The sequence below is a fragment of the Lates calcarifer genome, linkage group LG1 (assembly GCF_001640805.2).
Source record: "Lates calcarifer isolate ASB-BC8 linkage group LG1, TLL_Latcal_v3, whole genome shotgun sequence".
Classification (NCBI taxonomy): domain Eukaryota; kingdom Metazoa; phylum Chordata; class Actinopteri; family Centropomidae; genus Lates; species Lates calcarifer.
In genome coordinates this window covers 20,902,134-20,915,423 of record NC_066833.1, presented here as the reverse complement: position 1 = coordinate 20,915,423, position 13,290 = coordinate 20,902,134, and the positions used below count along the sequence as shown (strand labels likewise).

At 41.7% G+C, this 13,290-nt stretch overlaps 1 protein-coding gene across 1 annotated transcript in view; it reads right to left on the bottom strand.

Moving 5' to 3' along the window:
* mcf2lb (mcf.2 cell line derived transforming sequence-like b) overlaps nt 1-13,290 on the bottom strand; it is a 40,130-nt gene that overhangs the window by 23,271 nt on the left and 3,569 nt on the right.

Here is a 13,290-nt window from a genome sequence, read left to right as displayed (position 1 = left end):
GACTGGGCAGCAGACACTCATAGGGCAAGGAGAGTAAGGGGGGCATTAGTAGTCCAGCTTTTAGGTCAGCTACCAGACTGTAGACCTTTGTATGTCATTACAATATCATTACATGTAGGAATTTTTTGTAGTAATGCATCAGGAAAGCAGGCAATTACAGTGCTTTTCCATTGTGGTCTAACTTGTAAGACAAAGCACAAATGAAGATATTTACTCCTAGGAAGTGAATGTGGAAAAGATGTACGTTACACTGAGAAACATCTGTGCTTGACAGCTGCTAGGCCTCATGAATACTATGCATTAAACATTAACAGTCTCCCTGCAATATACAGTGCAAGCATTGATTTGTATTCAAGAAACTTTTGAATGAAAACTGGCCACAGTTCAACTTGAAACTGAGAGCTACGCCGCAAAGGACAAAACAGATCAATATGGGAGAATTGGCAACGTACAGTTCTTTGTTACTGGATTATGATGCCACTGCTTCACTCTTTGCTTTTTGTCTCTTTCACATTCTTCATGTTCACATAAGTGTACACATCCAATTATATTACATTTTACTTGGAGAATACAATTTATGATTCAATGTATAGTGTATCAATGTGAAAATCTATATGTATGTAAGTCATTTATCCTCTCATATAAAGAAAACAATTCACACCACTCATATTTATTCAATTGGATTGATGCCACTCTCCCAACATAAACAAACACACAAGTGGCCCCATCGTTCTTATATCCTTGAGCAAAGCCAGGTTTTTGGGGTTTGTGATGTTTCATCAACCAGCTTCGTGTCTCCCTGAGCTAAACTGCTGCCTTTCAACAATGATAAATGTAGCTGTCATACTGAGATGCCTGAGGGAAATCAAAATAAGCCGGTTCACTGCGGTCAAACACCTCTGTGAGGAAGGTAAACTCATTCTCTTTGGGGCATTTTGACAAGGATGTTAAGAGGCCTTTTATCAGGGCAGTTCAACAGCACCAGTAAACATAAAAACCTGAATACAGATTCCTCAGTTACAGGCCACATGTAAAGATACCTGCATATTTTCTAACTAGCTCCAGCTGAATGGGGCTCTGTAGGCATCTATGTCATGAAAGCTGAGAGACCACATCTCAAATCAGAGCAAATACAGTTCGGTTACAAAAAAAAGCCTCTTCAGTTCATCATTACTTTTCCATTTTCTGTATAGAAGAACTTCTTGCTCACCAAATTCCCCTGGGCTGGAGAGCCTAAAGTCTTCTGAATTTGAAATGAAAATTGTGTGAAAGCCTCGAAGGACCAGAAAAGTAAGGAAATTATGGGAAGGGAGCTTCTCACGGTCCCTGACATCATCCTATAAATGTGGTCACAGTACAAACATAGAGAGGTAAGTTAAAGGAAGTAACAGTGAGAGCAATATTGACTTTTCATCTTAGTCTGACTTTGTTTGCTTTATTTTCCTGAGGCAGTCTACACTGAGTCATCATGCCATTGCCACAATCAAAAGGTTCTTCTATATAGTTCATATCTTTCTGGATCAAAAATGGTTCTTTATTATTCGTAAAGCTCATTATTAATAAAAAAAATATATACTATGCTTATATATAAGTTTAAGGCAAGCATTTACAAATCTTTCCCTTTTATTTATATACTACCACTAGAAACAGCCCCCTTATTTACATAGACATTTCTCTTGCCCTAATGCTGAATAATACGGAAATTCAGTGGACTTTTGTTTATAATGCAGTGTAAAAGGTAACAAGTACAGTGTCTTCCTTCCTTTGTTTTGTCTGAATATTGAGTTTGTACTAGTGTGGTAAACTTACAGAAATTCTCAGACAACAAACACACACACACACACACACACACACACATACAGTATCAAAGAAACAAGAATGAAATCTATACTGCCAACACACAGATGAATACACAGTCTATCCCAAGTGCTTTCCCCATATGGCACTGTACCTGTCCTGTGATACATGGCAAAATGATGACACCAGGCTCAGACCCAGGCAAAGACACATCCACCTAGCCTGGCTTCATAATCACTGCAGTCACAGAATATCACATTATATCCCTCAATGTAATGTGTGTCGCTCCCGTCTTTTTCCTGTACACTAAAATGACTGTCTCTGCCTCTTAACAGAAACATCCCTTTCACTTTGAGTCCTCCTCAGAGTGCAGTTTAAACAAACCAAAAAGGCTTACTGTTACTCTTTGTTTGGCTATGAGACCTATCAGGTGACTTGGCCTTAAGGTATTACTACACTGACATTCATTGTTTGCTGTCTCTCTCACTCTCTCTCTCTCACACACACACACAGGACTCATTCAAGTGTGTCTTCTTGGTTAGGCTTCTTTAAACCTTTTCCCCAGAGACCAGCTGGTCCCATGCCTGTTGTGTCAAAACAACATCAATCAAAGGTTTTACCTAATCAGGGGACATGCTTAAGCTCATCAACAACTGTTCAATGCAAATCTCTTGTATTTTGCATCACTGTTGTCCCATTAAAATTTCAACACCTTTGCATTTTCCTCAAGTCAGTAGTATAACTGCATTACATTACATCCATTTGGCAAATGGGAGAAGAGATAGATGTCATCAACAATTGGGAGTGCGTCGGTCCTGAACAAACTACTACAAATGCTCGGTGCTGTAGTACAAGACATAGCAGCTGCAAGCAGGAATACTTTGGAAACATCTCCTTGTTGCTCTGTCAATGCTCTGATATCAAACATCTAAGAAACATTTGTGGCCTGTGTTGTCAAATAACCACCCACCCACCCAATATGGACATCTGAAACTGGTGGTGTGGATCTGGTGGTTTTATGCATTAAACTGCTGCAGTTTTGCTGATCTTCTGCAACTACACTGCAGGTCTCTGGACAAATTCAAGATGAAACCTTGGTTAGAAAACACGTGGGGCAAAGTGGTCTGTTGTTATACCTCCTAGCAATTAAAAGACAGGAACATCCCTCAATTACATTAGGTGTCTTAGGATTTCTGTTTACTGAAGCAGGTGGTTTTATACCTTACAACAGCCGAAAACCTATGAGAGTGATACATAATTTAAACTAATCTACCATGTTCAGGATTATACAAACACACAGTTCATATGCACATGAATAGTGTTTTGTAAATTGTACATATTATACACAGACAGATAATCTAGTGAGCAGTCCAAAACCTGGAATTAACATCTTGTTAACCCAGTGTGACTGAAGGTGCCATTCGATCACACTCATCAGTTACAGCAATCTGTTCAATCTGTTTCCTCTCCTCCACCACTGGAAAGGCTTCTGTTTATGATACAGCAACGGCTACACTAGCTCATCTATTATAAATTAAAAGCCTATCTGTTGCTGGACAAACATTATTGATTGTGTACGCTCTCATGGACTCTGCCAGTTTTTGTTATAGTTTTCTGTCTTCAGAAAAATGATCTGCCCTTGGAGCTGAATCAGTTTTGTCCCTGCTATTCTTACCAGACCTTCAGGGAACGAGGTACTCAGTATCTGCCATCTCCTCTATTGACTGGATGCTGTTTCCAATAACATCTGTAATTATTGATGACAGATATTGATTAGGGACAAGTGACTGACATATATCTACTGATGTTACTTGAGACACAGCTTCCTTTTCTTCTTTTCTTTTGAAATTAACCTCAAGCAAGGGTGTGCACACCAAAATGGCTTCCTAACAGAAGCTAGGCAAGTGGGAATGAGACTAGATAAATGACCATATCTGTGATGTCGGCCACTCACTGCCTCAGGTGTTTGGACACAAAGCTGCAAAATGTCTAGTCATCTGCAGAGCGACCACAGGTGCTGACATGCTCCTTACGGACTCAAGGTTCACACAGAAACCTCCATCAGTTTCCACTTTTATGACCCTGCCTCACTCAGCCAGCCACACCTTGCCCCCAGCAACTCCCACACATATCAAATCAAAACCAACCCCCTACCCAGGTCAGCAAGAGCTCCTACTTTGTTTCCAGTAAGAGACTATTCTGTTACTGAAAAATCCCCTCCTGAGAGATGTCAGATTTGAGTTTCAGTCACTTCTTAGAGTCACCTTTTGTTCTATATTACAAAATAATGTCCACTAAATTTCCTCTATAGTTTCTTAACCTTCCCCCCACCTCTCTACCCATTACTTTGGGGACTTCCTTCCAAACTTCCACTCCACTTCCACATTCACACAGTATCAAACAATCCTGGAGAGACCCTCCGGCCATCTTTAAGGGAGAGGATGAGCCAGTATCAGGTACTACTGTACTTATAACAAAAGGACAGACAGTGAAACCACTCAAGTGTCTTTTCCCATCTCTGTTCCTTATATGTTCAGTCATCAATGAGTATCAGTGACGTCACAATGATCTAATGAGAGTTCAGGAAAGTATAGGTAAGAAACCAATGTCTAATTGTCTGAGTGGTCTAAATGAAACTCAGTCCGTGTATATTGACACACAGGTCACTTCCTCCCAACAGGAAAACAAGAATTCTGAGTTTCACTGGCGTTAAGGGCTTACATTACTTTTGGAGATCAGATTTGTCTGATAGATAATTACAAGATAACAACATAATTGCTGTTTTCATTTAATAAAATTACAAATTTAATTTTTGTTCCGCTATATAAACATAATTACAATGCTTTTTTCTGCTCTTTGCAAACAAGGCAATTCTACTGATGAAAAAAATAAAACACACCCTGAACATAAAATCATTCCAACATTCCCTACAAACGCAAACTCACATACACACCACCTGCTGGTTGAGACGCTAATGTTCTTTAAAAGGCTTAACGATGGGGATTAGTGTCCACTCACGCTCACGTTTGTGGGTGACGAGTCAAACGTTAGTGGGTCACAGTCACACACCTGGACTGCTTGCCACTACCGAGGCAGATTAAACAGGACTAGAGCAGAAGCCTGAAATCCAGGTTCACTGGGCCAGAGAGAACAAAAACACACTAGAAAAACATATCAACTATGGCGCAAGCTGGTTATTATAGACTGTTAATTAATGTTTAAGAAATAACTCCCTCGGCCAGAGCCGCTTTTTTTCTTCCCAGTCCTTCCTGCCCTCATATAAGAAATGTTAAAATTATTCTAAAAATGTATTAAACTCTGAATGTGAACAGGTCATAGTTGGGAGAGAAGTGGGGGTTCAGGAGCAGAGAAGTGGGGGAGGGCAACAAGTGGAAATAAGGGGCTTACAGGCATGGTTATGGAGAAGGAGGAGTAACAGAGATAAAGCAAAGCACTAAAGTCTGTATAATATCATGAGGGAAGCCGAGGGGTCAGCGGGTTCAAATGGGTTAAAAGGTAATGTCCATGATGATGGTAAACAATTGCGCTGATCTAACAAACAATTAAAGAAGTTATACAGAAAGAAATATCACCTATGAAATGAAAGAAAAATGGATAAAACAGCCTGAAAACAAACTGTTCAAGTCTTCTCTGTACCTCAGCTCATTAACACCTATTCAAGAGCAATGATACATTCACCCATGGTTCTGTCTTAATAGAGCATGATAACACATCACTGTTGATTATTATCACAATGTTATGCTAATCCCACATACATACACAAAACACACAGGACACAGAGCATCTGATTCCTCTGTGATCTCTCTTCTTCTAAAGGGAGGAAAATACATATTGCAGAAACCGTTCCCTCAAATGGACTCTAGATCTAAACCACTTAAAAAAAACAATAAGCAAATGCAGCATGTTTCCAGTCCCAGCACTCGAAGAGAGCTAAGGCAGACGGGCAGGTGAACTCAGTCAGAGGGGGACAGGCGGAAGATGTGGTGTTAAGATAACAGGACCAAACTGCGGTTAATATAAAACATGGATAAAAAAACAAAAATGGGTAAATATAGTGTCGTGACACAAAGACAAGGTAACAATCATCGTGTGATACATCATTTAAAAAAAATAGGATAAGAGAAAATTATAATAAAACATCTGACACCTACCACACAGCCAGTGGCAGCAACAAGAAAATCTGTAGTATCTTTCTGCCTCCTCCAGAGAGATCCGTACATGACCTCCACTCTTCTCTGCTGGCCACAAATGCACATCAGCTTCTCCCTCTGTCTCCTTCCTGTTTGACTCCTTTCAGTTTCCTCATCTATCCCACCATTTTTTACTTTTTTTTGACTCTGAGTCAGCTTCCATCTCACCTTCCTCGTGCGTTTGACTCCCTCCATCTTCTCCTGTGCTTCCCTCAATTTGGTCCTTACTATTAGACAGAGAATCTACGTGCCCTGTAATCACAAACCAGTCCAACTCCCCTATGTCTGGGCATTCGTCAGAACCTACACTCACCTGCCCTGCTAGACTCAGCTCTGAATCTGCTTCCATGCAAAACCCTGAGTCTAACTCAACCCCCTCTTCCATCAAGAAGCCTGAATCTGCCATCTCCTCTCCTCCCATCCTGCTCTTCCAGGCTTCCTCTTGCTCACTCCACTCCTGCAACACTTGTTCCATGCAGTTTTGCAAAAGTTGTCACAGTAACAGTCTCCCCCTCATTCTGACTCCACCTTTCCCAAGCTTGCCCTCTCGCTCTCTGTCAGACTGCAGGTGCTTTACAGCCTGCAGGACGTCACTCAGTAACTGCGAGGACTTCCTACTGGAACCTCAGGTTACCCTCCCTGTAGACAAAAGCCACAGTGTAGCACTCAACCCCACCCTCCCTGTTTGCCTGACTACCTTTATTCCTCCCCTAAAGGACAATTACCTGACCCCTCCCTGGCTCAAAAGCAATGCCTCCAACCTGCTAATGTATAACTGAGCCTGGGTCCTCTAAAAATGGATTCAGAGCGTCCTAAACTGAAATGCTAAGTTATGTTATGCTACAGTATGCGTCACAGTGATAAGGCAGGTACTGCAGCTCCCAGTGCTCATTTACCTAGAGCAACAAAGCCCAGGCTCCTCGTCTGCCTTATCTCAGGATATGTAGACCAAAAGTACAAAGCCTCCATTCTGACCAGCCCATTCAAACACTGCCTGCATCCCCATTTAACCATTCACAGACTGTATCTATTCAAAGCCTCTATTCTTGTTTATTCCAATCAAAAGACCCCATTCTTACAAACTTGCTGAAAGACTTAATTCTAATGAGACCTCTCAAAGACAGACACTGTTTCTTAACAGAATGTGGCAATTTAGATTCCATTTCAATGAGTTGAGTAAAAGATATATTTCAGTCAAAAGGAGCTAATAGACACCACTCTGTGTCCTAATTCAGTCTTTATCTACTAAAAGAAGTCCGGTGGTGCGAAGAGATCTGAGCAAGAGATGTTTGTGTTGAGTGTGTGTGCACACGGGTAGGAAAGCTTGCATCTGTCTAAGTATGTGTTGGGGTTGTGTGTGTGTGTATGTGTGTGGGTGGGTAGGGTACAGCATTTAACACAAGTGTTTGCTCTATGACCAGGGTCATGCTAGAGGTTATCAGTGTAATAAACCTTGAGGGATAAAAACTAAATCCATCAGGTTAAAGAACTACACAACTTAAAGTGTACAAGAGAGACCAACAGATCAACTCACAGTCTGTGAGACGTGCTAAAGGAAAGGAGTATCACATGCATCCTCAGACTGGTCAGCAGACAATTCTGTTACCAGATCATACATTATTTACTACAAGACATAGACTTTTTAATTTCATTTCATCTTTATCCAGTTTGTATGCTTTACTGTCACTCCACTGACACAGCAACAACTATGTGATCCTCACTGACTTCCTGACTGCCAATGCTGCCAAATGTGTTTCTTTTACCTTTTTAAGTCAAACCAGTTTTTGTTGGCTATGCTCCCAAATCCACAGACTGTACATAAAGAGCCCAAATCACAAGTTTGTTACTTTGCTATCTGTTGAACATACAGCACTCTCTATGTTTATATTCTCGTGTCAGTGAGGAAATACACATACACAAACTTTAGGAGGATGGGGAAGAGAGGAGGGATTCATCTTCCCAGGCAGACAGACACAAGATACAAGAAACCTCAGTGGACAGAAGTGATAGGGGTAGGTTTTGCCTATACAGTAGTCTAACAGTCTAAATGTACCAACATGACACACTTGTTCCTGATTCATTTCCACAAACTGGTGCAATGGCATCAAGAATCTACTTCATACAGTTTCACTTGATTAGAAAAAAAGAATCAAGTTGATTTTCTTTGGAAATAACTAAGTTAGATCCTTTTCACTTGTTGTGAAGTAGAGATCATTTTAAGAATCAATAGGTAGGTGGAATCAGTTGCAGATTAATAAAAAAACCTATTCTGAAAAGAATTGACACATTTTTTAAAAAGGGTCCCTATGATCACAGATTTTTGTACAGTATCAATGTTCAACAGCCTCAGTCTGTAAAAACCAAACAAATGAAGAATGAACAACATGATTCCTCTCTTGTATGAGTTCTCCTTATGGCTAATGACTTTAACAGAGCTGGCAGGAAAGGAAACTTTTCCCTGAAATGACACATCAGACAAGGACAACATGCCCATATGCATACAAGCACACATACAGATGTATGCATGCACTCAATCTATAAGTGCCAGGCATATAAATAGCTTGGACCATGCAAGGACAAATATCCTGGAACTGAATGAATATAAATATCCAAGTATGACCTCTGAGGGATAAAGCTGTCCCACACAAACAAGAATGCCTTTGGAATAAAAGCCATGGACATTTAATTGAACGTGCAAGGTTATCTCATACTGTGCATTATGTTGGCAGGCTTTGTGTAATAGATTACACAAGCACAAATGCACATACAGGCACAAAGTCAGCTTGTCCTAGATATTGAAAAAAATACACAAGTAGCCTACTTATACAGAGACACACAAAAACACCATGCATACGTCTCCTGACTCACGTTGCTTCAGCGGGACCATGGGCATCCCACTATCCCACTGAGAAGCTCTCCTTTTGGCTTTCCTCACCATGCTTGTGTCAGAAAGGCACAGGGAGAGTCCTTTTCTATGCAGTGGCAAAACCAAGGTCTCCAAGTGGCAAAAATGAGGCTCACAGGACACCGGCTTGAAAACTCAGCAGCTTTAATCAGCAGTTCCCATTCCTTTGCACCAGCTTGTCTGCTGGTAAGTTGCTGTGTGCAGCAATTTCTGTATTTGCTGAAGAATCTGTTACCGCTACGGAAAAATGTCAGGGCAGCTGTCGAGATCTGTATGTTGGAAACTGAAGCTGCTGTTTAAGCTGCGCGGTCACGCACTCACACGCACGCAGACAGACAGACACAAACACAAAGAAAGACACAGAAACAGCCCAGTGGGGAGAAAGGGAAGCCCACAGGAAACAGTGTGTGAGGCTCTGGGCATGATGCCCTACAGAACTCTGGCCAGAGCTTTGGTCAGGAATATATTACAAACATAAACACACACATAGAGATGAATGCTCAGACACATAGAAATGTGATCTCAGATGCAACTTTCCAAAGTCGGAAAGTTGCAAAAACTGCATTCATACACACTCACATACCGGATACAGTCTCCCTTCCTCAGTCAGACTTACCATCCCAGTCTCTCCAGGAGTTCTTGCGGCTGGCAGTGCTGAAAGGGAATGGAGTGCCCAGTCCAGAGATGTCCAAGTTCTGGATCAGATGACTGAGCCGGTTCATGAACCGGTACGACGCCTCACCGCCCTCGCGCAGAAACTCATGCAGAGACATGAGAGCTGGGTGCTGGTCTCACACACTCAAACAAACTCTGTCATCCAGATAGATCCCTCAATGCACCTGCAAAGCGCCGCTGCACACTCTGATAGACTCCAAAACGCAGCCCCCAAATGCAGGCATGGGAAGGATCCTTTTCTGTTGTAATGTGCCAGGTCACTCAGAATCAAGCTGACATGCTCTCACACGCATCCAGTGAAGAGTTGTCTGCACTGGCTACATATAAGACAAACCCAGCGTCCTCTGCAGAGCCACATTGGGGAATCGAGGAAATAGCACAGTGCAAAACTGGCAAAACCAAAAAGGGCTGAGTCACTGTCTGCACAACCTCTGAAATAAACACTGTTCACACTGGAGGTTAGAATAGGCCCAGCTCTGCTCTGCACAAACACACACACACTCACACTGTGATGTACACACATACCCCGTCGCTAGTGCAACTATTGACAGCTCGGAGCAGCATAGGTTTCCAAGGGAGGAGGGTGGAGGGGAGCAGGAGCAGAGGGCAGCCGGTGGAGCACAAATCCCCTTCTGCTGCTCAGGCTAATTATATTCCTCCACTCCTTAACTAATCTGTCTTTTCTTTCCTTCTTTTTGTCCCCCCCAGAGTCCTCCTTCCATTCATTCCCTGTGATGCAAAAAGCATAAATGCTGCACAGAAACAAATGAGCAGCAGAATTTAAAAGAAAAAGATTGTGTATATAGACAGCTATGGTCGCTCACTGAGGCGGTGGAGCAAACATAGAGGGTTACCTTTAATGGGAGAGAAAAGTAAGTTGCTTTCTGGCAGGCTTAGAAGTTTATGCTCATGTTTATGTGTCTGTGTGTGTGTGTGTGTTTGGCTGTGCTGTGTGGTTAAAGCTGGCAAGAAAAAGGCAGTTTTGCCGTTTATAGGCTTAGAGCAGAGCTGAGAGAGGAGCTGCACTCTTACACATACTGATGAGACTGCAGTGGACCAGACACAAAACATCAGCTTCCTATTCAGTGACATTCACCCTTACCCCCTCCCGTCTATCTCCCCGTCTGCCCCCTCTCTTTTTCAGTTCCTCTGTTAAATAGGTCTGATCCATCCTTTTTGGTATCTCCCACCTCCTGCTTGCTACCTCATCTATAGCCCCTCACTGTTTGCACCCACACTGACCTGACACTAACGTGTACCTGCATGTGCAGACCACAAACATATACACATGCACGCAAAGGCTCAAATGACTTGCCTGTACTCTCTTCCCCACAACTTATCATAGCATAAACATTGTTACTTAAGACTGAAGCCAATGTTATCCACAGACCTTCAAATACATAAAACAGCAAGCGTCTACAGTCAAGCTGGTGGCTCTGCAAGCCTGTGCATTAGAACTTTGAGCTCACAATGACAATGTTTAGGAGGTGTAATGATCACCATGTTCACCACCTTGGTAGTTTGTTAGCATGCTAACATTTGCTAGTTAGAGGAAGAACACAAAGTCCAACTTAGTCCAATGGGAGTGCAGTTTTGCAGGTATTTGTTCATAAAACAAGACACTGAACACATTGAGTTTTTCTCGACTGCAATGAGGTAAGAAAAGTTAAGGAATCACTATTCTATACAGGAAACATAAATGTGTGAAGCAAGTTTCATTGCAATCAAAAAGATGCCAAGACATTTCACTTAACTGGTCAACCTCATGGTCATGCTACTGTAGAAAGGAAAAGTCAGGGGCTCACCAAAGTCACTAGGGTTCATCCTCTAAGAACCATGGAATGTCTGTACATAGGTCTGTGCCAATTAATCTGACAGCTGTTGAAATATTTCAGTCTGGATCAAAGTGGTGGACTGTCCAACTGTCCAACTGACAGACAGATACTTAAAAATCTGATGTGTTCGCCATGACAAAAAAACTTTGTTTCTACTGACAAAGGTGACAAAAACAAATAGAAACACACAGTAGATGAGAATCTGAAGCAGAACATTACAGGTAGCAAAATCAAATACATTGTGACTAACCTTGCAAAAATACAATGAAATAAACTGAGAATGCTTTATTACTGCAGCGCTCTCTCTGGCTCTAGCTACATGTGTCTCTCTGACCATAGCTGCCTATTTGGAGGCTAATAATGACCTGCTCGATCCATCTGGCTGTACACCTGCTCTGCCTTTAGGGATGAACAGCACGGCTCACCTACTGTGGCGGAACGAACCCTTGACCTCTAGCTAGAAAGAACCTGACACTCACATTATGTTAACAACCAAGTCTTGAATATATCTGATTTATAAGCAACCTTCCTTTAAGTGCTTTCCATCCAACCAGCTCATCAGCAACTACAGAAATTAACAACACTCACACACACACGGCGTGATACATACTAGCCATAACTGATCCATAAAACTCCAACCGCAGCATATAATATGTGAAAACAGCCCCCCAAGCATCAGTGGCTGCAGATGAACACATTCCTGCTGGAAAAGCTGAGACCTGTGACGCACTGAACCGGAGTGTCCCTTTAAATCAACTGGAAGTAGGTCAAATGCCCAGTCAGAGTCAAGGAGAGGATGTGAATAGAGCTGAAAGTAACAATTACTTTCATAACTGATTAATCTACTGTCCTTTTTCAGTTAATTAATTAATTAATCATTGCCCCTATTGAAAACATGGTTACCAGAGCTTAATGTGCATCATATTTTTTTTCTGTCTCAGCAACTGTTAAATGGATTGTCGTGAAATTTTGTACACACATTCATGGTTCCCAGGTGATATATCCTAATGACTTTGGTGATTCGCTCTACAGTGATGTCAACATTTGTAGTTTTGAATGAAATGTCTCAGCAACTACTGGATGGTTTGCCGTGAAATTTCATGTTCCCTTAGAATGATTTGTAATAGCTTTGGTGACTCATTAACTTTTAGTCCAGTAACATCATCAGGTCAGAATTAAAACTTGTCCAGTACTTTGGTTTATGACACAATACCTGCAAAAATATCCCTCCCATCAGGCTGTACTTCATGTTAATATATTAGCACGCCAACATGCTAAACTAGAATAATGAACACGGTAGATATTATGACTGCAGTCTTGTTTCTATCTGACCATCAGTTGAAATTAGTTATTTATTTGCAAAAAAAGATGCAAACATTAATGCATCCCATTAATTATTTTGTGCTAAACAGTGCAGGAAACCAGCTCCTGATTTGTATCAGTTTGAGGATTTAGAATGGGCACTCATGCTACAAGCATAGCACAGACAGTCACACAAGATGTGTCTGTAACTTTCTCTCTGGGGAGAAGGAAAAGTACTGGGGGTAGGTCTCTGTTTTCTGCATTTTAACAGCACACTTTCTTCCCAGCTCAGAGGAAACGAGCAATTCACCAGATTAGACAATGCTAATTCCTTTTCATCCACAGTTGACTTTGTTTCCCTGAATCTCTCTTTTCCTCACTCTCCCTTCCTCTCTGCTGTCTTCTGTGATCAGTGTTAGGCTCTCCTCTCTGAGCTGATTACAGCTCTCATCCTCCTGCCACAGTATATTCCTGTCACATTTCCTTATAAACAGAAGCAATGACGGCATATCTGCAAACGTTTAGTGTACTTGCGCACATTAATGTCTGTACTTGTAGAGAGCAG